Source organism: Arachis stenosperma, chromosome 10 (genome assembly GCF_014773155.1).
Source record: "Arachis stenosperma cultivar V10309 chromosome 10, arast.V10309.gnm1.PFL2, whole genome shotgun sequence".
In the NCBI taxonomy this organism is placed as follows: domain Eukaryota; kingdom Viridiplantae; phylum Streptophyta; class Magnoliopsida; order Fabales; family Fabaceae; genus Arachis; species Arachis stenosperma.
In genome coordinates this window covers 87,446,182-87,472,129 of record NC_080386.1, presented here as the reverse complement: position 1 = coordinate 87,472,129, position 25,948 = coordinate 87,446,182, and the positions used below count along the sequence as shown (strand labels likewise).

Below are 25,948 nucleotides of genomic sequence, written 5' to 3'. Positions count from 1 at the left end.
ACTCCATCTTTGGGGTGGAAAGAACCTTGCCAAGAAGGCATTGACTAGCTTTTCCCAAGAGTCCAGGCTTTCTTTAGGTTGAGAGTCCAACCATATTCTAGCTCTGTCTCTTACAGCAAAAGGGAATAGCATCAGTCTATAGACCTCAGGGTCAACCCCATTAGTCTTGACTGTGTCACAGATTTGCAAGAATTCAGCTAAGAATTGATGAGGATCTTCCATTGGAAGTCCATGAAACTTGCAATTCTGTTGCATTAGAGAAACTAATTGAGGCTTAAGCTCAAAGTTGTTTGCTCCAATGGCAGGGATAGAGATGCTTCTCCCATAAAAATCAGGAGTAGGTGCAGTAAAGTCACCCAGCACCTTCCTTGCATTGTTTGCATTATTGTTGTTTTCGGCTGCCATGTCTTCTTCTTCTTTGAAGAATTCGGTCAGGTCCTCTAAAGAGAGTTGTACTTTGGCTTCTCTTAGCTTTCTCTTCAAGGTCCTTTCGGGTTCAGGGTCAGCTTCAACAAGAATGCCTTTGTCTCTGCTCCTGCTCATATGAAAGAGAAGAGAACAAGAAAATGTGGAATCCTCTATGTCACAGTATAGAGATTCCTTGAGTTGTCAGAGGAAAAGAGAAATAGAAAGAAGAAGGAGAAGAAGAATTCGAACTTTACGTAGATAAGGTTCGAATTGTGCATTAAGAAGGAGTGGTACTCCATAAATAGAAGGATGTGAGGAGGAGGGAAGTAATTTTTCGAAAATTAATTAGAATATTTTGAAAACATTTTTGAAAAACACTAATTGATTTTCGAAAACAAAAGTGGGAAAGAAATCAAGTGGTTTTTGAAAAAGATTTTTAAATTAGAAATCAAAAAGATTTGATTGAAAACTATTTTGAAAAAGATGTGATTAGGAAGATATGATTGGTTTTTTAAAAAAAATGTGATTGAGAAGATATGATTTGAAAACAATTTTAAAAAGATTTGATTTTTTTTTTAAAAAAAAAAAATAAATGACTTGCCTAACAAGAAAAGATATGATTCAAACATAAAACCTTCCTCAACAGAAAAGGCAACAAATATGAGATGTTCAATCAAATCATTAATTGTTAGTAAGTATTTTTGAAAAAGGAAAGAAATTGATTTTGAAAACATTTGATTGAAAAGATATGATTTGTAAAAGATTTGATTTTGAAAAACTTTGAAAACTTGAAAAAAATTGATTTTGAAAACAAAATCTTCCCCCTAGCACCATCCTGGCGTTAAACGCCCAGAATGGTATCCATTCTGGCGTTTAACGCCCAAAATGCACCCTTTTTGGGCGTTAAATGCCCAACCAGGTACCCTGGCTGGCGTTTAAACGCCAGTCTGCCTTCTTCACTGGGCATTTTCGAATGCCCAGCTTTTTCTGTATAATTCCTCTGCAGTATGTTCTGAATCTTCAATTCTCTGTATTATTGACTTGAAAAGACACAAATTAAAAATATTTTTGGATTTTTAATAATCAAAATGTAACAAGAATCAAATAACAATGCATGCAAGACACCAAACTTAGCAGTTTGTATACTACTGACACTACATGAGACACATAAACACTCAAGTCAAGAGAATTTAAAGATCAGAGTAAGAAATCATCAAGAATTACTTGAAGATCCTTAAGACACGAGAATGAATGCATGCAATTGACACCAAACTTAAGATGAGACACTAGACTTAAGCAAGAAATATTTTTGGTTTTTATGATTTTCTAATTTTTTTTTGTGTTTTTCGAAAATTAAGTGAAAACATCAAAATCCTTAATGAGAATTCCAGGAATCAGTGCAATGCTAGTCTAAGACTCCGGTCCAGGAATTAGACATGGCTTCACAGCCAGCCAAGCTTTCAAAGAAAGCTTCGGTCCAAAACACTAGACATGGCCAAAGGCCAGCCAAGCCTTAGCAGATCACTGCTCCAAAAGCAAGATCAACAAGCTCTTGTGATGATAAGTTGAAACCTCGGTCCAATGAAATTAGACATGGCTTTACAGCCAGCTGATGTGCGGAAAACGATCCGACACAAAACTCACCGGCAAGTGTACCGGGTCGCATCAAGTAATAATAACTCACATGAGTGAGGTCGATCCCACAGGGATTGAAGGATTGAGCAATTTTAGTTTAGTGGGTGATTTAGTCAAGCGAATCAAGTTTTGGTTGAGTGATTAGTGTTTAACAGGAAGTAAATAACAGTAAATGTAAAGGGGGAAGGGAGAAGTGCAGTAAAATAAAGAACAGGAAAGTAAAAGTGCAGAAACTTAAAGAGCAAGAAAGTAAATGACTGAAACTTAAAGTGCAAGAAACTTAAATTGCAGTAACTTAAATGGCAAGAAAGATAAATGGCTTGAATATAAAAGGGAATTGAGGAATGGGATTGCAAGATCTAAACAAAGAAGAAGTAAATTGCAGCAATTGATTGAGCAGAATTTGAATCCGAAGCAAAGAGCATTCAAACAGAAAGGAAATAAAATGCAGTAAAGGTTCACAGAAGAACCCAAAATGAATTGTGATCTCAGGATCCCAAGGGCTTAGGTAGCAGAGCCTAAAACCCAATTTCCTTCCCAGATCTGAATTATCTAAGCAATTGACAGAAAATTAAAGAAGAAGCAATAGAAGAACAGAATTGAAACTGAATTATGCAGAAAACAATTTGAGAAGAGTTTGAATGGGAATTGGGACAGAATTTCCCCAATTTCACACACCCAAAACTCAAAAACAGGAGAGTAGAATTGCCCAAGGGAAATGAGGAAGGAAATCAGTCAATTCTCCCTTGATCCTCTTAGTGCTCGGTCAATTCTCTCCAGAAAACTCAAAGAAAGTGAAGCTCCAAGTAAAAGTAGCTAAAAAGGTTAAAAGTAAAGAGCCAAAAATCAAAAGTCCTAATTCAATCAAACTAACTCCTATTTATACACTTTCTATTCTTGGATTTTGGGATTTGGATGGGCTTTTGAGTTGGTGAAGAAATGAATTCAAATGAATTTTTAATTTGAATTCTGGCCCAAAAAGTCACTCCCAGGAGGCTGCCCTGCCCTTGTGGAGGGCAGGGCAGAAAATTGAAGCTTGGTGCGTGGATTTGGTGCGGCCATGTGCGAGTCTGGCACGAGTTTGGTGCGCCAGAGGCTGCCCTGCCCGCGCCAAGGGCAGGGCGGGAAAGCTGATGCGCCAGGATGTGAGGCGTGCGTGCGTTGGTGCTGCCAGGAAGAAAACTTGGTGCGCCAGGGTTGATTTTGGTGCGTGGGACGCAAAACGCTGCCCTGCCCGCGCCAAGGGCAGGGCAGGAACGGTTTGGTGCGCCAGGGAAGGAACGCGCGCGCCAGATGCTGCCAGGACGAGCGTTTGGTGCGCCAAGGTTTTGTGTGTGATGCGCCAATTCAAATGCTGCCCTGCCCGCGCCAAGGGCAGGGCAGAGTTGCCATATTGCATGCCCGTGTTCGAATCACGGAGGAAGCAAACACGCTAATTATTTTCTTGGTTTCTTGGCACGGTAGTGGACCTTAGTGCTTGACTTCCTCATGGTTCCTTGTTCGAACCTTGTAGCATGCATGGGTGACCTTTTCTCTTTGATTTTCTTCCTTATGGAGCCCGATTCTGCTCTCCACAAGGGCAGGGCAGGATTTGCTTTCTCTTGGTTCCAAGGCACCATTTTGTGCTCTGCCCTTGTAGTGGGCAGGGCAGAGTTGCCTTCATTGTTTGGTCACTTAATGTTGCTCTCGTAGAGGGCATTCTGCCCTTGTGGAGGGCAATGTTGCTTCCCCCATTGTAATGCGGCACGCTTCTCTCCTCTTTGGCCACGCTTTCCTTTTCTTTGGTCACGCTTCTTAGGCCACGCTTTTCATTTTCTTTTCTTTTCTTCACCTATAATAAACCAAACAACCACTCAAAGTATCACTAAATTCAAGAGGCTTATAAATCAATTAAAATTCAATTAAAATTAGCTTAAACCTCATGGATTAACATTAATTTCATAGTGGTTGCTTGATTTAGAGAAGTTATGCATTTTCACTCCAAATCACTTACTTAGGATGCAAGAAAGTGCATAAATGCTAACAAAACTAGTGAAATTAGCTTGAAAAATGGGTATATGATGACTTGTCATCACAACACCAAACTTAAACCTTGCTTGTCCCCAAGCAAGCATCAAAATTAAGAGTAAATGAGATGAACAAGAAAAGAATGCATATCCTTATTATGCAGATAGCAGAACTTGATCTATGGGGCATTTATGCAGACAATGACAACTCATTTATTGTTGCTGCTGCATAATACACATTTTGCATCAAAGGTTTGCTAGACTTGCTGTTATAAGACTCACTTTGTTACTCTCTCCCTTGCTAACTTTTCTTGGCTTACAAAGCTTAACAAGCTTATTATTCTTTCATAGGTTGGATGTCAAATGCTGCAGCATAGCCTTTGGCTTTATTTTTTTCTTTCTTTTTGCTCAACATCTCTCCACCACAGACGCTTGGCTTGCTAATTCTTCCTAGGATCATTGATGCCCAGCATCTCTTTGGATAACTAAATGCTTTGTATCTAAGTTGCTCTTTATTGTGGATTTTCAATTGGCCATCCCAAATCAGTTGATCTAAGTGACCAGGTTTCAAAATACCCCTTAGAATTTACTCATCCAAGCAGATCTCAGTACAAGAACGCCACAGGCATTTGTCCTAAGGTTCAAACCATTGGTGTCCAACCTTTATTCTTTATTTTTCTTGCCATTTTGGCTTTTTCTTTCCCTTTTTCTTTCTGTTTTTGTTACCAAGGGTTGTTTCATTATTGATAAAAGTCTTTGCAACAGCAAGCTAACTCACCATTAATGAGAATGATATTATGCAACACTTATTTCATGAGTTATGCATTTAATCAAACACATATACCACCACCAACTTCCATTCATACTCATGCAACATTGGATATTTTACTTTTCAATTCAAACCAAACTCTTTTATTTAAGCATATGGGAAACAAGCAATATTTAAAGCTAAGTGATGGATAACAAGCATTATGCAGACTTGGCATTTTTCTAGCTAATTATTAACTAACTTAAAATGAAAAGCAAAGAACAGGAAATGCATAAAGTAAAGGAAATAAATGATGGAGGCATATCATGTTTCAGACATGCATCTCCTTATTAGAGACATGGAAGAAGAAGTATGAAAGAACTTTGCCACCTTCTAATGGTCATGGCTGCTGCTTGACTCTCCCTTCTTCTTCTTTCTCTTTCCTGTCTTGGAGTAATCTTGGATCTCTTCTCCAGGACATCTTCTAGCCCAAACAGAATCTATGAGTCCTTTGAGCCCAAAAGTTTCCAATGTGTTGAAGGTTGACTCAATGTATTGACGAGATTTTGCTTGTTGCTTGGCTAAGAATTCAGGGCATTGCTCAAATGGCTTGATCTCAGGATTGAGTGTTGGCAAATTGTGGGTCAAGTACTCCAACCTTGCTTGCATGTTTTCATCATACTCCATTCTTTGTACGTGTCTAGCTTCCCCCAAGGTATGATGAACATTCTTCCATTGATACAGGTTGTGACTATATTCCGATGCTTTAGCTTGACTAAAATACAGCTTATCATATGATTCCTTGAATTCTTTGTATTGCTCTTTCTGCCCTTCAAGGATCTGTGCTTGAAATTCTTGCTGCTAAGTCATCATTTGTTGTTGCCATCTCTCTTGTTTCTCCTCCATTTGATGCTGCCAAGCTTCTCGTTCTTCCTTTTCTTTCAAGAATTGTTCCATAAATTCAGGATGGGGCTCTCGATATTTCTCTTGGCCTTCCTGATTTTGGCCTTGTTGGATCTGCATGAGTTGATTCTGACCTTGTTGAGCCAACATGAGCTGCTGAGATAGTTCTTCAATTGATCTTTGCAATTGGCTCATATCTATAGCATTATAAGCCTGATTTCGTCCTTCCTCTCTTTGTGATCTCCTTTGTCTAGGAGCTACTACCCCTTCTTGGTCTTCTTCTTCATTAATTCCCTCCATGCTCTTCTTGGTAATTCCTTTTCCTACTTTCACTTTTGTTATGTCTTCATCTTCAAAGATCACATTGGCTTTGTTACATAGCCTGAGGATGGTGCTTGGATGCCCAAGACCTTTTGATTTGCTTGTGCTATTGGCCATTTCTTGAATACTGTCAGCTATGAGTTGTGCAATGTTGATCTCACCTCCATGAAAGATGCAGTATGTCAAGAGTGCTCTTTTGATTGTGACCCAAGATGCATTTCCAGTAGGAAGGATAGATCTCCTTACTATTTCATACCATCCCTTAGCCACAGGAGTAAGATTTATCCTCCTTATGTGACTTGGAACTCCCTTTGAATCTCTTTCCCAATCAGGATTCTCCATGCATAACCCCTGCAGAATTTCATCAGGATTATTTTCCCGTTGCAATCTGGCCTCATAACTAAGCTCTGGATAGGTTATAGTTCTCAACTTGAGAGCTCTTGTGATAGCAGCTGGGCTAAAACTCACTTCAACCCCTCTGACATAACTTGTGTAGGAAGCACTATTTTTGCTTTCTTTTGCAGCATTTGCATAGAACTCCCTAATCATTACTGCACTGATGTCAGTCAGAGGAGCACACAAGAGTTCCCACCTTCTTTCTCTAGTAATTTGCATCATGATGGGGTATTCTCCTTCCCTCAAATCAAGGCCTTTCTCATAGATGACATTCTTTGCCTCTATGAACCTATGATATCTCCCTTCATGGAATTGGGATCTAAACTTTCTTGCATCAAATGATGGAGGTTCGGTTATCATAGGTTCTTTTCCCGGCCTTCTTTGTGAGCTTGAGGATGCCATTGAAAATTAAAGTGAAAAGAAAGAGGAAGTAAGAGTAGAAGAAATATATGTTGTGTTTGGGGTGAACTTTGGTTCGGTTTTGATGTGTGAGGTAAGGGAATTATGTTGGCTTTGGAAGTGGAATAGAGTGTGGTTTCATATGAAAGTAGCTTGAATAGGAATGTGGATGCCGTGTTAATGCAACGGCTATTAATAGGCCATGTTTCCAAGCCTTTCAACAAAACCACAATGAATGAATGAGGAGGGGACCGTGAGTGTTCATGAAGGGCTGAGATTGGTTTGCTCATTCAAAGAATGTGTGAGATGGACGGCTTGCATGCATGGTTGAGGCTTGACGAGGATCCTCCTCCCATTGGTTGCATGCACTTCGGTGTCCAATGTTGCATGCATGCAAATTTTGTTCCCCATGAGCACGTTCTCCTAGGCACATGTGACCTCCCTCACATAGCTCCTCCTAGCCGTGGCCCTTCCTTGAGTTTTGTCTTAATCTTTTTCTCCTGCAAGAATCAAGATAGCTAACCTTAGATCATTAAGATGGCCGTTGGCAATTAATTCGTATTTAATAGGAAAGGAATCATTTTGTTTTGTTTATTATTATTTAAAATAATTTTTTTTTGGTCAATGATGCCCCTTAATTAAAGATGTTAAAAGTTGGTGAACACCAAACTTATCCTTTATTTAGGGGATGACTTAGCAATTGCAAACCAATCTCACAATTGATGTATTTTTTTTTTTTAAAAAAAATATTGATGTATGATCCCTTGTTTGTATGGTTTTGAGTTCATGATTGGAAAATAATCCTCTGAACATTGTTGCCCATGCAGACACCAAACTTAGTGTTTGGTCATATGCTTCATTAAAAGAATTATGCATATGTTCTAAAAGACAATCCTCTTTTTTGAACAATGAACGTGGGTGTACCTTAAGGTACACCAAACTTAGAAGTTTGCCATGTGCTTCAAAATGACATATGCATTTACCAGGCATGAAACTTCAAAATCATATTTAGAGGAATCATGGCTTATTAAATGAAAGAGAAGACAGAAATCTTAAACCATGGGTTGCCTCCCATGAAGCGCTCTTTTATTGTCATTAGCTTGACATTGACCTCCCTTTAAGGTGGTTGATGTTGGTGATGTCTCAGCTTGTCACCTCTCACTGTCAGCTTTCTCTGTGTGCTTTGATGCTCAATTTCCATATGCTCAAGAGAAAGAATTTGGTTGACAGTGTAATAATCTTCTGCTCCCTGCTGTTGGTATATTAATTGCACCTTATCACCCTTAGAAAATCCTTCAGTTGGGATTTTCTTATTCTTCCACACTTTGTGAGCCTTTTTCTTGCTCTTCACCTTTTTCTTGCTTGTTGATCTTTTTTTCTTGACAGTTACTTGAGTTGTGATGCCTTCCTTCTTGCTGATCACCCCTGCTTCCTTGTGAATCCCCTTTTCTTCTTGTATTTGTTTGTTTTTCTGTTCCATTTCCTTTTCAGTTGATTGCTTTGGAAGGAGATCATCACTCATTCTGCTTGTTTCTTCATCCCTTTGTAATTCTGGGAAGACTTTCAGGATGATGCTCTCCTCATGCATCCTGAGGGTTAACTCTCCTTGCTCTATGTCCACAATGGCTCTAGCAGTGGCCAAAAATGGTCGACCAAGTATTATGGAATCATTTCCATTTTCTGAAGAATCCAGGATCACAAAGTCTGCCGGATAGATGAACTTGCCAACCTTAACTAAAAGGTTCTCAATCAGCCCCTTAGGATAGACTATTGATTGATCCACCAATTCCAAAGTCATCTCTGTTGGTTTCACCTCCTCTATGCCAAGCTTTTTCACTAGAGAATATGGGATTAGATTTATGCTTGCTCCTAGATCGCACATCCCTTTGTTAATGAACAGATTTCCAATAGTGCATGGTAAGAAGAAACCTCCAGGGTCCTCAAGCTTGGGAGGGAGTCCCTTTTTAATGAGTGCACTGCATTCCTCACTAAGCATCACCGTTTCCTTCTCATTCCAATCCCTTTTCTTGTTGATGAGCTCTTTTAAGAACTTGGCATACAGGGGCGTTTGCTCCAAAGCCTCTGCCAAAGGTATGTTGATCTCCAACTTCTTGAAAGTCTCAAGAAATTTGTGGAAGTGCTGGTCCTTTGTTTCCTTGTGAAATCTTTGTGGATAAGGGAGTGGTGGTGTTGAGCTCTTCTCCACTTGATGCTGTTTTGGAGTTGGTTCCTCCAAGATCTTCTTTCCTTTCTTCAAATTCTGTGGCTTGTTGTCTTCCTCTGTGAGCTTTTCTGGAGCATTCTTGCTTATTGTATCCTTGTTAATGGTCTCATCCTTCTTTATTGGCTCAGTGTCATTCTCCAGAAGCTTCTTTGTTGCTCCTTGGCTCCCATCTGTTAACACTCTTCCACTTCTTAGTTGCACCACCTTGCACTCTTCCTTTGGGTTGGGAATGGTGTCACTAGGTAGTGAACTTGATGGTTTGTCAACAGAGATCTTCTTAGAGATTTGTCCAATCTGCCTTTCTAGGTTCTTCATGGAGGCTTCTTGATTCTTGGTTGTCAATTCTTGGCTCTTCATTAGTTTCTCCATGAGTAGCTCTAGATTGGTGATTCTCTGTGAGTCTTGGGAGATGGTTTGATTTTGGGGTGTTGATGGATGAAGATAAGTGTTTTGGTTAGTTGGATGGCTATTGGGTGGGTATTGGTTAGAATTTGGGTAGTTGTTTTGTGGTTTTCTGTATGAGTTTTGGTTAGTGTTTGGCTGGGGGTTATGGTTTGTGTTTTTCCAATTGTTTTGGCCTGTGTTTCTTTGCCATGGTTGTTGGGTTTGATTATGGTTGTCTCCCCATCTGAGGTTGGGATGGTTCTTCCAAGATGGATTGTAGGTATCACCATAGACTTCATTTGTTCCAGGATTTTGGTTGTGCATGTATTGGACCTGCTCTTGTTGTTGCTCTTCTTGAGTTTCTTCACTTTGCACCCAAGTGGTTGGAGGTTGGCTTGTGGTGCTCACTGCTGCCACTTGCAAGCCATCAATTCTCTTAGCCATTTGCTCAAATTGTTGTTGAATCTATTACTGCATCATCTTGTTTTGAGCTAAGATTGAATCAACTCCTTCTAACTCCATTACTCCTCTTCTTTGTGATGGTTGGCGTTGTCTTTGATGAGCAAAGAAATATTGGTTGTTGGCCACCATCTCAATAAGGTTTTGAGCTTCCTCTGTAGTCTTCATGAGTTGCAAGGATCCTCCTGCAGAATGATCAAGAGCCTCTTGAGCTTTAAGAGTGAGTCCTTCATAGAAGTTTTGTAACTTATCCCATTCAGTAAACATTTCTGGAGGACATTTCCTCAATAGAGCCTTATATCTTTCCCATGCTTCGTATAAGTTCTCGGCCTCCAATTGAGTGAATGTTTGAACCTCTGTCTTCAACCTTAGGACTCTTTGAGGGGGATAGAATTTGGCAAGGAACTTGCTCACCAAGTCATCCTAAGTGTTGATGCTTTCTTTTGGAAAGGTCTCTAGCCATTGAGTTGCTTTATCCCTGAGAGAGAATGGGAAGAGTAGCAACTTGTAGCTATCAGGAGGTACACCATTTGTTTTCACTGTATCACAGATTCTCAAGAAGGTGGACAAATGTTGGTTTGGATCCTCCAAAGGCCCTCCTCCAAAAGAACAATTGTTTTGCACCAGAGTAATGAGTTGTGGCTTGAGTTCAAAGTTGTTTGCATTGACATTGGGAGGAAGAATACTACTCCCACAATGCTTGGCATTTGCAAATGTGTATGAAGCCAAGACTCTTCTCTGATGTTGATTATTATTGGCTCCTCCTTCAGGTTGATTGGTATCTCCTTCCATGTCTTGGAATTCCTCCTCAGATTCCTCTTCTCCCACAATATTCTTCCCTCTTTCAGCTCTTCTTATTCTCCGAAGAGTCCTTTGATCAATTTCAGAGATGATAGGAGAAGATCTTCCTATACCTGACATACAAACACACAACAATAAACACATAAACCCAGAAATACAATGGAACTTCAATCTGTAGCTTAGAATGAAGTTTTAGTTAGTTTAAGAAAAAATTCAAACAGTTAGTGTGTTAGTAAGAATTAGAATAACAGAAAAGAAAAAGTGCTTAATCTAGACCTCCACTTCACTTAATCATTGTCAATCTATTTCAATCCCCGGCAACGGCGCCAAAAACTTGATGTGCGGAAAACGATCCGACACAAAACTCACCGGCAAGTGTACCGGGTCGCATCAAGTAATAATAACTCACATGAGTGAGGTCGATCCCACAGGGATTGAAGGATTGAGCAATTTTAGTTTAGTGGGTGATTTAGTCAAGCGAATCAAGTTTTGGTTGAGTGATTAGTGTTTAACAGGAAGTAAATAACAGTAAATGTAAAGGGGGAAGGGAGAAGTGCAGTAAAATAAAGAACAGGAAAGTAAAAGTGCAGAAACTTAAAGAGCAAGAAAGTAAATGACTGAAACTTAAAGTGCAAGAAACTTAAATTGCAGTAACTTAAATGGCAAGAAAGATAAATGGCTTGAATATAAAAGGGAATTGAGGAATGGGATTGCAAGATCTAAACAAAGAAGAAGTAAATTGCAGCAATTGATTGAGCAGAATTTGAATCCGAAGCAAAGAGCATTCAAACAGAAAGGAAATAAAATGCAGTAAAGGTTCACAGAAGAATCCAAAATGAATTGTGATCTCAGGATCCCAAGGGCTTAGGTAGCAGAGCCTAAAACCCAATTTCCTTCCCAGATCTGAATTATCTAAGCAATTGACAGAAAATTAAAGAAGAAGCAATAGAAGAACAGAATTGAAACTGAATTATGCAGAAAACAATTTGAGAAGAGTTTGAATGGGAATTGGGACAGAATTTCCCCAATTTCACACACCCAAAACTCAAAAACAGGAGAGTAGAATTGCCCAAGGGAAATGAGGAAGGAAATCAGTCAATTCTCCCTTGATCCTCTTAGTGCTCGGTCAATTCTCTCCAGAAAACTCAAAGAAAGTGAAGCTCCAAGTAAAAGTAGCTAAAAAGGTTAAAAGTAAAGAGCCAAAAATCAAAAGTCCTAATTCAATCAAACTAACTCCTATTTATACACTTTCTATTCTTGGATTTTGGGATTTGGATGGGCTTTTGAGTTGGTGAAGAAATGAATTCAAATGAATTTTTAATTTGAATTCTGGCCCAAAAAGTCACTCCCAGGAGGCTGCCCTGCCCTTGTGGAGGGCAGGGCAGAAAATTGAAGCTTGGTGCGTGGATTTGGTGCGGCCATGTGCGAGTCTGGCACGAGTTTGGTGCGCCAGAGGCTGCCCTGCCCGCGCCAAGGGCAGGGCGGGAAAGCTGATGCGCCAGGATGTGAGGCGTGCGTGCGTTGGTGCTGCCAGGAAGAAAACTTGGTGCGCCAGGGTTGATTTTGGTGCGTGGGACGCAAAACGCTGCCCTGCCCGCGCCAAGGGCAGGGCAGGAACGGTTTGGTGCGCCAGGGAAGGAACGCGCACGCCAGATGCTGCCAGGACGAGCGTTTGGTGCGCCAAGGTTTTGTGTGTGATGCGCCAATTCAAATGCTGCCCTGCCCGCGCCAAGGGCAGGGCAGAGTTGCCATATTGCATGCCCGTGTTCGAATCACGGAGGAAGCAAACACGCTAATTATTTTCTTGGTTTCTTGGCACGGTAGTGGACCTTAGTGCTTGACTTCCTCATAGTTCCTTGTTCGAACCTTGTAGCATGCATGGGTGACCTTTTCTCTTTGATTTTCTTCCTTATGGAGCCCGATTCTGCTCTCCACAAGGGCAGGGCAGGATTTGCTTTCTCTTGGTTCCAAGGCACCATTTTGTGCTCTGCCCTTGTAGTGGGCAGGGCAGAGTTGCCTTCATTGTTTGGTCACTTAATGTTGCTCTCGTAGAGGGCATTCTGCCCTTGTGGAGGGCAATGTTGCTTCCCCCATTGTAATGCGGCACGCTTCTCTCCTCTTTGGCCACGCTTTCCTTTTCTTTGGTCACGCTTCTTAGGCCACGCTTTTCATTTTCTTTTCTTTTCTTCACCTATAATAAACCAAACAACCACTCAAAGTATCACTAAATTCAAGAGGCTTATAAATCAATTAAAATTCAATTAAAATTAGCTTAAACCTCATGGATTAACATTAATTTCATAGTGGTTGCTTGATTTAGAGAAGTTATGCATTTTCACTCCAAATCACTTACTTAGGATGCAAGAAAGTGCATAAATGCTAACAAAACTAGTGAAATTAGCTTGAAAAATGGGTATATGATGACTTGTCATCACCAGCCAGATTTCAGCAAATCATCATGAAACTCTAGAATTCATCTTCAAGAATTTCGAAAAAAAATAAATGCCTAATCTAAGCAACAAGATGAACCGTCAGTTGTCCATACACAAGAACAATCCCCGGCAACGGCGCCAAAAACTTGGTGCACGAAATTGTGATCAATACTTTTCAAAACATAAACAATCCCTAGTAATGGCTCCAAAGACTTGGTGCTCAATACCATGGCATAAACACAACTTCGCACAACTAACCAGCAAGTGCACTGGGTCGTCCAAGTAATAAACCTTACGCGAGTAAGGGTCGATCCCACGGAGATTGGTGGTATGAAGCAAGCTATGGTCACCTTGTAAATCTCAGTCAGGCAGACTCAAATGGGTATAGTGATGAACGCACAAAACATAAAGATAAAGATAGGGATACTTATGTATATCATTGGTGTAAGAGCTTCAGACAAGCATATGAAGATGCCTTCCCTTCTGTCTCTCTGCTTTCCTACTGTCTTCATCCAATCCTTCTTACTCCTTTCCATGGCAAGCTCGTGTAGGGTTTCACCGTTGTCAGTGGCTACCTCCCATCCTCTCAGTGAAAATACGTCCCTGATGCTCTGTCACAGCATAGGCTAATCATCTGTCGGTTCTCGGTCAGGCGCGGAATAGAATTCAGTGATTCTTTTGCGTCTGTCACTAACGCCCCGCCTTTCGGAGTTTGAAGCACGTCACAGTCATTCAATCATTGAATCCTACTCAGAATACCACAGACAAGGTTAGACCTTCCGGATTCTCTTGAATGCCGCCATCAGTTCTTGCCTATACCACGAAGACTCTGATCTCACGGAATGGCTGGCTCGTTTGTCAGGCGAGCACTCGGTTGTCAGGCGATCAACCATGCATCATGCAATCAGAAATCCAAGAGATATTCACCAAGCCTCGAATGCTTGTAGAACAAGAATGGTTGTCAGTCACCTTGTTCATAGGTGAGAATGGTGATGAGTGTCAATCATCACCTTCATCAAGTTGAATAACAAGTGATATCTTGGACAAAGAACAAGCGGAATTGAATAGAAAAACAATAGTAATTGCATTAATACTCGAGGTACAGTAGAGCTCCACACCTTAATCTATGGTATGTAGAAACTCCACCGTTGAAAATACATAAGAACAGGGTCTAGGCATGGCCGAATGGCCAGCCTCCCAAAGTGAGTTCAATCATCAAAACATGATTAAAAGACTCTCTATATATTACAATAGTAAAAGGTCCTACTTATAGAAAACTAGTAGCCTAAGGTGTACAAAGATGAGTAAATGACATAAAAATCCACTTCCGGGCCCACTTGGTGTGTGCTTGGGCTGAGCAATGAAGCATTTTCGTGTAGAGACTTCTCTTGGAGTTAAACGCCAGCTTTTATGCCAGTTTGGGCGTTTAACTCCCAATTAGGTGCCAGTTCCGGCGTTTAACGCTGGAATTTCTGTAGGTGACCTTGAACGCCGGTTTGGGCCATCAAATCCTGGGCAAAGTATGGACTATCATATATTGCTGGAAAGCCCAGGATGTCTACTTTCCAACGCCGTTGAGAGCGCGCCAATTGGGCTTCTGTAGCTCCAGAAAATCCACTTCGAGTGCAGGGAGGTCAGAATCCAACAGCATCTGCAGTCTTTTTCAGTCTCTGAATCAGATTTTTGCTCAGGTCCCTCAATTTCAGCCAGAAAATACCTGAAATCACAGAAAAACACACAAACTCATAGTCAAGTCCAGAAAAGTGAATTTTAACTAAAAACTAATAAAAATATACTAAGAACTAAACTAAAACTACTAAAAACATACTAAAAACAATGCCAAAAAGCGTACAAATTATCCGCTCATCAGTTGTCTGCCATCTCTAATGAGATTCTTGCAGCTTGTACCTCAAAGATCCCTAGCTTCTCTATTACAGAGAGAGGCATGAGGTTTACACTTGACCCTAAGTCACACAGAGCCTTCTTGAAGGTCATGGTGCCTATGGTACAAGGTATTGAAAACTTTCCAGGATCTTGTCTCTTTTGAGGCAATTTTTGCCTAGACAAGTCATCCAGTTCTTTGGTGAGCAAAGGAGGTTCATTCTCCCAAGTCTCATTTCCAAATAACTTGTCATTTAGCTTCATGATTGCTCTAAGGTATTTGGCAACTTGCTCTTCAGTGACATACTCATCCTCTTCAGAGGAAGAATACTCATCAGAGCTCATGAAAGGCAGAAGTAAGTCCAATGGAATCTCTATGGTCTCATTTTGAGCCTCAGATTCCCATGGTTCCTCATTGGGGAACTCTCTGGAGGTCAGTGCACGCCCATTGAGGCTTTCCTCAGTGGCGTCCACCTCCTCTCTTTCCTCTCCAGATTCGGCCATATTGAGAGCCTTGCATTCTCCTTTTGGATTTTCGTCTGTGTTGCTTGGAAAAGTACTTGGAGGGAGTTCAGTAATTTTCTTACTCAGCTGTCCCACTTGTGCTTCCAAATTCCTAATGGAAGATCTTGTTTCAGTCATGAAACTTTGAGTGGTTTTGATTAGATCAGAGACCATGGTTGCTAAGTCAGAGGGGTTCTGCTTAGAATTCTCTGTCTGTTGCTGAGAAGATGATGGAAAAGGCTTGCCATTGCTAAGCCTGTTTCTTCCACCATTATTGTTGTTGAAACCTTGTTGAGGTTTCTCTTGATTCTTCCATGAGAAATTGGGGTGATTTCTCCATGAAGAATTATAGGAGTTTCCATAGGGTTCTCCTAGGTAATTCACCTCTTCCATTGAAGGGTTCTCAGGATCATAGGCTTCTTCCTTAGATGAAGCATCCTTAGTACTGCTTGGTGCATTTTGCATTCCAGACAGACTTTGAGAAATCAAATTGACTTGTTGAGTCAATATCTTATTCTGAGCCAAAATGGCGTTCAGAGTGTCAATCTCAAGAACTCCTTTCTTCTGACTAGTCCCATTGTTCACAGGATTCCTTTCAGAAGTGTACATGAATTGGTTATTTGCAACCATTTCAATTAATTCTTGAGCCTCTGTAGGCGTCTTCTTCAGATGAAGAGATCCTCCAGCAGAGCTATCCAAAGACATCTTGGATAGTTCAGAGAGACCATCATAGAAAATACCTATGATGCTCCATTCAGAAAGCTTGTCTGAGGGACATTTTCTGATCAATTGTTTGTATCTTTCCCAAGCTTCATAGAGGGATTCACCATCCTTCTGTCTGAAGGTTTGGACTTCCACTCTAAGCTTACTCAGTTTTTGAGGTGGAAAGAACTTTGCCAAGAAGGCATTGACTAGCTTTTCCCAAGAGTCCAGGCTTTCTTTAGGTTGAGAGTCCAACCATGTCCTAGCTCTGTCTCTTACAGCAAAAGGGAATAGCATAAGTCTATAGACCTCAGGGTCTACCTCCTTAGTCTTGACAGTGTCACAGATTTGCAAGAATTCAGCTAAGAACTGTTGAGGATCTTCCAATGGAAGTCCATGGAACTTGCAATTCTGTTGCATTAGAGAAACTAATTGAGGCTTAAGCTCAAAGTTGTTTGCTCCAATGGCAGGGATAGAGATGCTTCTCCCATAGAAGTCGGGAGTAGGTGCAGTAAAGTCACCCAGCACCTTCCTTGCATTGTTAGCATTGTTGTTGTTTTCGGCTGCCATGGGTTCTTCTTCTTTGAAGAATTCGGTCAGGTCCTCAACAGAGAGTTGTGCCTTAGCTTCTCTTAGCTTCCGCTTCAAGGTCCTTTTAGGTTCAGGGTCAGCTTCAACAAGAATGTCTTTGTCTTTGTTCCTGCTCATATGAAAGAGAAGAAAACAAGAAAATATGGAATCCTCTATGTCACAGTATAGAGATTCCTTGAGGTGTCAGAGGAAGAAAAATGGAAGACAGAGGTAGAAAATTCGAACTTATCAAAGAAGATGGAGTTCGAATTTTGCATTAAGGAATAGTGTTAGTCCATAAATAGAAGGATGTGAGAAGAAGGGAAGTAATTTTCGAAAATTTAAGTAAAAGATTTTGAAAACATTTTGAAAAACACTTAATTGATTTTCGAAAATAAGAGTGGAAAAGAAATCAAGTGATTTTTGAAAAAGATTTTGAAATTAGAAATTAAAAAGATTTGATTGAAAACTATTTTGAAAAAGATGTGATTAAAAAGATATGATTAGTTTTAAAAAGATGTGATTGAGAAGATATGATTTGAAAACAATTTTAAAAGATATGATTTGAAAACAATTTGAAAAGATATGATTTGAAAACAATTTGAAAAGATATGATTTTAAAAATTAATGACTTGCCTAACAAGAAAAGATATGATTCAAACATAAAACCTTCCTCAACAGAAAAGGCAAAAAATGTTCAATCAAATCATTAATTGTTAGTAAGTATCTTTGAAAAAGGAAAGAAATTGATTTTGAAAACATTTGATTGAAAAGATATGATTTGAAAAAGATTTGATTTTGAAAAACTTTGAAAATTTGAGAAAAAATTGATTTTGAAAACAAAATCTTCCCCTTTGCCATCCTGGCGTTAAACGCCCAGAATGGTGCACCTTCTGGCGTTTAACGCCCAAACTACTACCCTTTTGGGCGTTAAACGCCCAACCAGGCACCCTGGCTGGCGTTTAAACGCCAGTCTGTCTTCTTCACTGGGCATTTTTGAATGCCCAGCTTTTTCTGTGTGATTCCTCTGCAGTATGTTCTGAATCTTCAATTCTCTGTATTATTGACTTGAAAAAACACAAATAAAAAATATTTTTGGATTTTTAATAATGAGGAATAATCAAAATGCAACTAAAATCAAATAACAATGCATGCAAGACACCAAACTTAGCAGTTTGTATATATGGGAAACAACAAAACACTCAAGTCAATAGAATTCAAAGATTAAAACAAGAAAATCATCAAGAACAACTTGAAGATTAATGAAGACACATGCATGAATGCAGTAAGAACAGAAACATGCAATTGACACTAAACTTAAGATGAGACTCTAGACTCAAACAAGAAATATTTTTGGATTTTATGCTTTTGTAATTTTTTTGGTTATTTTTCGAAAATTAGGTGAAAAGGAAAATAAAGGTATCAAAATTCTTAATGAGAATTCCAGGAATCATGCAATGTTAGTCTAAAGCTTTAGTCTAAAGGAATTAGACATAGCTAGCTAAGCTTCAGCAAGACATTGCATTCAAGAGCTAAATTGATGATGATCAATCAGCTTTGGTGATGATAAGAACATCACCTTGAAACACTAAAATTCATTCTTAAGAACTCTGAAGAAAAATAATACCTAATCTAAGCAACAAGATGAACCGTCAGTTGTCCATACACAAGAACAATCCCCGGCAACGGCGCAAAAAACTTGGTGCACGAAATTGTGATCACTACAACTTCGCACAACTAACCAGCAAGTGCACTGGGTCGTCCAAGTAATACCTTACGTGAGTAAGGGTCGATCCCACGGAGATTGGTGGTATGAAGCAAGCTATGGTCACCTTGTAAATCTCAGTCAGGCAGACTCAAATGTATAATGGTGATGAACGAAAATAACATAAAGATAAAGATAGAGATACTTATGTATATCATTGGTGAGAGCTTCAGACAAGCGTATGAAGATGCCTTCCCTTCCGTCTCTCTGCTTTCCTAATGCCTTCATCCAATCCTTCTTACTCCTTTCCATGGCAAGCTCGTGTAGGGTTTCACCGTTGTCAATGGCTACCTCCCATCCTCTCAGTGAAAACTAATGCTCACGCACTCTGTCACAGTACGGCTAATCACCGGTTGGTTCCCTCCCCTACTGGAATAGAATCCCTCTTTTGCGTCTGTCACTAACGCCCAGCAGGTTACAAGTTTGAAGCACGTCACAGTCATTCAATCATTGAATCCTACTCAGAATACCACAGACAAGGTTTAGACCTTCCGGATTCTCTTGAATGCCGCCATCAGGTCCTGCCTATACCACGAAGATTCCGATTAAAGAATCCAAGAGATATTCACTAAGCCTCGGATGCTTGTAGAACAAGAATGGTTGTCAGTCACCTTGTTCATAAGTGAGAATGATGATGAGTGTCACGGATCATCACATTCATCAAATTGAAGAACAAGTGATATCTTGGAACAAGAACAAGCGGAATTGAATGGAAGAACAATAGTAATTGCATTAATACTCGAGGTACAGCAGAGCTCCACACCTTAATCTATGGTGTGTAGAAACTCCACCGTTGAAAATACATAAGAACAAGGTCTAGGCATGGCCGTGAGGCCAGCCTCCCAATGATCTAAGAACTAGATGTCCAAAGATGAAAATACAATAGTAAAAGGTCCTATTTATAGGGAACTAGTAGCTTAAGAATTACAAAGATGAGTAAATGACATAAAAATCCACTTCCGGGCCCACTTGGTGTATGCTTGGGCTGAGCAATGAAGCATTTTCGTGTAGAGACTCTTCTTGGAGTTAAACGCCAGCTTTTATGCCAGTTTGGGCGTTTAACTCCCATTTAGGTGCCAGTTCCGGCGTTTAACGCTGGAATTTCTGTAGGTGACTTTGAACGCCGGTTTGGGCCATCAAATCTTGGGCAAAGTATGGACTATCATATATTGCTGGAAAGCCCAGGATGTCTACTTTCCAACGCCGTTGTGAGCGCGCCAATTGGGCTTCTGTAGCTCCAGAAAATCCACTTCGAGTGCAGGGAGGTCAGAATCCAACAGCATCTGCAGTCCTTTTGAGTCTCTGGGTCAGATTTTTGCTCAGATCCCTCAATTTCAGCCAGAAAATACCTGAAATCACAGAAAAACACACAAACTCATAGTAAAGTCCAGAAAAGTGAATTTTAACTAAAAACTAATAAAAATATAATAAAAACTAACTAAAAGATACTAAAAACATACTAAAAACAATGCCAAAAAGCGTACAAATTATCCGCTCATCAGTTGGGCGTTTAACGCCCAAAAAGGTAGCATTTTGGGCGTTAAACGCCAGAATGGATACCATTCTGGGCGTTTAACGCCAGGATGGCACAAGGGGGAGGATTTTGTTTTCAAAATCAATTTTTTTTAAGTTTTCAAAGTTTTTCAAAATCAAATCTTTTTCAAATCATATCTTTTCAATCAAATGTTTTCAAAATCAATTTCTTTCCTTTTTTTTAAGATACTTACTAACAATTAATGATTTGATTGAACATTTTAAGTATGTTGCCTTTTCTGTTGAGAAAGGTTTAATGTTTGAATCATATCTTTTCTTGTTAGGCAAGTCATTAATTTTTAAAATCAAATCTTTTTAAATTGTTTTCAAAATCATATCTTTTCAATCATATCTTTTTAAAACCATAACTTTTCAATCATATCTTTTTAATCACATCTTTTTCAAAACAGTTTTCAAATCATATCTTTTTGATTTCTAATTTCAAAAATCTTTTTCAAAAATTCCTTGATCTCTTTCTCACTCTTGATTTTCAAAAATTAATTAATTTTTTTTAAAATGTTTTCAAAATACTTCACTTGATTTTCGAAAATTTCTTCCTCTCTTCCCACATCCTTCTATTTGTGGAGTACCACTCCTTCTCAATGCACAATTCGAACTCTATCTAATTAAGTTCGAATTCTCTACTTCTTCCTTCTATTTTTCTGTACCTCTGACACCTCAAGGAATCTCTATACTGTGACATAGAGGATTCCACATTTTCTTGTTCTCTTCTCTTTCATATAAGCAGGAACAAAGACAAAGGCATTCTTGTTGAAGCTGACCCTGAACCTAAAAGGACCTTGAAGCGAAAGCTAAGAGAAGCTAAGGCACAACTCTCTGTTGAGGACCTGACCGAATTCTTCAAAGAAGAAGAACCCATGGCAGCCGAAAACAACAACAATGCCAACAATGCAAGGAAGGTGCTGGGTGACTTTACTGCACCTACTCCCGAATTCTATGGGAGAAGCATCTCTATCCCTGCCATTGGAGCAAACAACTTTGAGCTTAAGCCTCAATTAGTTTCTCTAATGCAACAGAATTGCAAGTTCCATGGACTTCCATTGGAAGATCCTCATCAGTTTTTAGCTGAATTCTTGCAAATCTGTGACACAGTCAAGACTAATGGGGTTGACCCTGAGGTCTACAAACTGATGATATTCCCTTTTGCTGTAAGAGACAGAGCTAGGACATGGTTGGACTCACAACCTAATGAAAGCCTGGACTCTTGGGAAAAGCTAGTCAATGCCTTCTTGGCAAAGTTCTTTCCACCTCAAAAATTGAGTAAGCTTAGAGTGGAAGTCCAAACCTTCAGACAGAAGGATGGAGAATCCCTCTATGAAGCTTGGGAAAGATACAAACAATTGATCAGAAAATGTCCTTTAGACATGCTTTCTGAATGGAGCATCATAGGTATTTTCTATGATGGTCTCTCTGAACTATCCAAGATGTCTTTGGATAGCTCTGCTGGAGGATCTCTTCATCTGAAGAAGACGCCTACGAAGCTCAAGAGCTAATTGAAATGGTTGCAAATAACCAATTCATGTACACTTCTGAAAGGAATCCTGTGAACAATGGGACAAGTCAGAAGAAAGGAGTTCTTGAGATTAATGCTCTGAATGCCATACTGGCTCAGAATAAGATATTGACTCAACAAGTCAATTTGATTTCTCAAAGTCTGTCTGGAATGCAAAATGCACCAAGCAGTACTAAGGATGCTTCATCTGAAGAAGAAGCTTATGATCCTGAGAACCCTTCAATGGAAGAGGTGAATTACCTAGGAGAACCCTATGGAAACACCTATAATTCTTCATGGAGAAATCACCCAAATTTCTCATGGAAGAATCAAGAGAGACCTCAACAAGGTTTCAACAACAATAATGGTGGAAGAAACAGGTTTAGCAATGGCAAGCCTTTTCCATCATCTTCTCAGCAACAGACAGAGAATTCTAAGCAGAACCCCTCTGACTTAGCAACCATGGTCTCTGATCTAATCAAAACCACTCAAAGTTTCATGACTGAAACAAGGTCCTCCATTAGAAATTTGGAGGCACAAGTGGGACAGCTGAGCAAGAAAGTTACTGAACTCCCTCCAAGTACTCTTCCAAGCAACACAGAAGAAAATCCAAAAGGAGAGTGCAAGGCCATCAACATGGCCGAATTTGGAGAGGAAGGAGAGGAAGTGAACGCCACTAAGGAAGACCTCAATGGGCATGCACCAACCTCCAATGAGTTCCCTAATGAGGAACCATGGGAATCTGAGGCTCAAAATAAGACCATAGAGATTCCATTGGACTTACTTCTTCCTTTCATGAGCTCTGATGAGTATTCTTCCTCTGAAGAGGATGAGTATGTCACTGAAGAGCAAGTTGCTAAATACCTTGGAGCAATCATGAAGCTAAATGACAAATTATTTGGAAATGAGACTTGGGAGGATGAACTTCCTTTGCTCACCAAAGAACTGGATGACTTGTCTAGGCAGAAATTACCTCAAAAGAGACGAGATCCTGGGAAGTTTTCAATACCTTGTACTATAGGCACCATGACCTTCAAGAAGGCTCTGTGTGACTTAGGGTCAAGTGTAAACCTCATGCTTCTCTCTGTAATGGAGAAGCTAGGGATCTTTGAGGTACAAGCTGCAAGAATCTCACTAGAGATGGCAGACAACTCAAGAAAACAAGCTTATGGACTTGTAGAGGATGTCTTGGTGAAGATTGAAGACCATTACATCCCTACTGATTTTATAGTCCTAGAGACTGGGAAATGCATGGATGAATCTATCATCCTTGGCAGACCCTTCCTAGCCACAGCAAAGGCTGTGATTGATGTTGATGGAGGTGAACTGATCATTCAAGTGAATGAAGAATCCTTTGTGTTTAAGGCTCAAGGATACCCCTCTGTCACCATGGAGAGGAAGCATGAAGAGCTTCTCTCAAATCAGAGTCAAGCAGAGCCCCCACAGTCAAACTCTAAGTTTGGTGTTGGGAGGCCACAACCAAACTCTAAGTTTGGTGTTGAACCCCCACATTCAAACTCTAAGTTTGGTGTTGGGAGGTTCCAACATTGCTCTGAGTATCTGTGAGGCTCCATGAGAGCCCTCTGTCAAGCTACTAACATTAAAGAAGCGCTTGTTGGGAGGCAACCCAATGATTATATTTTATATATTTTCTTTTGTTATTTTATGTTTTTTGTAGGTTGATGATCATAAGAAGACACAAAATCAATTGAAAAAGCAAAAACAGAATGAAAAACAGGAAAAAAAACAGCACACCCTGGAGGAAGAACCCACTGGCGTTTAAACGCCAGTGAGGCTAGCAGTTGGGCGTTTAACGCCCAGTCTGGCACCATTCTGGGCGTTTAACGCCAGGAAAGGGCACCAGATTGGCGTTAAACGCCAGAAAAGGGCAAGAACCTGGCGTTAAACACCAGGAATGGGCACCAGCCCGCCGTTTAACGCCAGAAATGGCTCAAAACATGATTTTGAATGCCATTTGGTGCAGGGATGACTTTTCCTTGACACCACAGGATCTGTGGACCCCACAGGATCCCCACCAACCCCACCACTCTCTCTTCTTCACCCATTCACCAATCACCTTAATACTCTTCCCCAAAAAACCCCTCACCTATCAAATCCCATCTTCTCTTCACCACTCACATCCATCTTAATAAAACCCCCACCAACCTCACCCTTCAAATTCAAAACCACTTTCCTCCCAAACCCACCCATAATGGCCGAACCCCATCTCCCCCTCTCCTATATAAACCCTTCTTCACCCCTTCATTTTCACAACCTAAACACCACTTCTCCCCCTCTTTGGCCGAATACACACCATCACCCTTCTTCCATTTCTTTCTTCTACTCTTTCTTTCTTCTTTTGCTCGAGACGAGCAAACCTTTTAAGTTTGGTGTGGTAAAAGCATTGCTTTTTGTTTTTCCATAACCATTTATGGCATCTAAGGCCGGAGAAACCTCTAGAAAGAGGAAAGGGAAGCCAAAAGCTTCCACCTCCGAGTCATGGGAGATGGAGAGATTCATCTCAAGGGTGCATCAAGACCACTTCTATGAAGTTGTGGCCTTGAAGAAGGTGATCCCCGAGGTCCCTTTTTCACTCAAAAAGGTGAATATCCGGAGATCCGACATGAGATCCGAAGAAGAGGTTGGGAAGTCCTTACCAACCCCATTCAACAATCGAATCTTGATGGTTCAAGAGTTCCATGCCAACGCATGGATCACCAAGAACCATGATCAAAGTGTGAACCCGGATCCAAAGAATTATCTTACTATGGTTCGGGGGAATTACTTGGATTTTAGTCCGGAAAGTGTAGGTTGGCGTTCAATTTGCCCATGATGCAAGGGGATGAACATCCTTACACTAGAAGGGTCAACTTTGATCAAAGGTTGGACCAAGTCCTCACAGTCATATGTGAAGAGGGCGCACAATGGAAGAGAGATTCAAGAGGGAAGCCGGTTCAATTGAGAAGGCATGACCTCAAACCCGTGGCTAGAGGATGGTTGGAGTTTATCCAACGCTCAATCATTCCCACTAGCAACCGGTCCGAATTACTATAGACCGGGCCATCATGATCATAGCATCTGATTGGAGAAGAAGTGGAAGTTCATGAGGTTATAGCCCAAGAACTTTATAAGGTGGCAGACAAGTCCTCTACCTTAGCAAGGTTAGCCTTTCCTCATCTCATTTGTCACCTCTGTATTCAGTTGGAGTTGACATAGAAGGAGATATCCCCATTGATGAGGACAAGCCCATTACTAAGAAAAGGATGGAGCAAACAAGAGACCCCTCTCATCATGAGATCCCTGAGATACCTCAAGGAATGCACTTTCCTTCCACAAAACTATGGGAGCAAATTAACACCTCCCTAGGAGAATTGAGTTCCAACATGGGACAACTAAGGGTGGAGCATCAAGAACATTCCATCCTTCTCCATGAATTAGAGAAGATCAAAGAATCATGAGAGAGGAGCAACAAAGACAAGGAAGAGACATGAGGAGCTCAAGCACTCCATAAGACCTTCAAGAGGAAGAACAAGCCGCCCTACTAAGGTGGACCGTTCTTTAATCTCCTTGTTCTTTATTTTCTTGGTTTTTCGAAAATTTATGCTTTATGTTTGTCCATGTTTGTGTCTTATGATCATTAGTGTCTATGCCTTAAGTTATGAATGTCCTATGAATCCATCACCTTTCTTAAACAAATGTTCTTATTGAAAAGAAATGAATTGCATGAATTTTGAATTTTATAGCAGTTTAATTATTTGATGTGGTGCAACACTTTTGTTTTCTAAATGTATGCTTAAACAGTGCATATGTATTTTGAATTTGTGATTCATGAATGTTGGCTCTTGAAAGAATGATGAAAAAAGGAGACATGTTACTGAGGATCTGAAAAATCATAAAAATGATTCTTGAAGCAAGAAAAAGCAGTGAATACAAAAAAAAAGAGAAAACGAAAAAAAAGAAAGAGAAAAAGAAAGAAAAAGAAAGAATAAAGTTGTGATCCAAGGCAATAAGAGTGTGCTTAAGAACCCTGGACACCTCTAATTGGGGACTTTAGCAAAGTTGAGTCACAATCTGAAAAGGTTCACCCAATTATGTGTCTGTGGCATGTATGTATCCGGTGGTAATACTGGAAGACAGAGTGCTTTGGGCCACGGCCAAGAATCATGAAGTAGCTGTGTTCAAGAATCATCATACTTAACTAGGGAATCAATACACTATCTGGATTCTGAGTTCCTAAAGAAGCCAATCATTCTGAATTCCAAAGGATAAAGTGAGATGCCAAAACTGTTCAAAGGCAAAAAGCTAAAAGCCCCGCTCATCTAATAATACTGATCTTCATAGATGTTTTTGGAGTTCATGCATAT

General features: G+C 40.2%; 2 non-coding genes across 2 annotated transcripts; one reads left to right on the top strand and one right to left on the bottom strand.

The window, feature by feature from the left end:
* The first annotated feature begins 16,260 nt into the window (after positions 1-16,260).
* On the top strand, positions 16,261-16,368 carry LOC130959409 (small nucleolar RNA R71). The gene has a single exon (XR_009078490.1). It is a non-coding gene; the product is annotated as a small nucleolar RNA R71 (small nucleolar RNA).
* Positions 16,369-21,354: 4,986 nt separating this feature from the next.
* LOC130958361 (small nucleolar RNA R71) lies at positions 21,355-21,462 on the bottom strand. Its single transcript, XR_009077487.1, has one exon. It is a non-coding gene; the product is annotated as a small nucleolar RNA R71 (small nucleolar RNA).
* Positions 21,463-25,948: the final 4,486 nt, after the last annotated feature.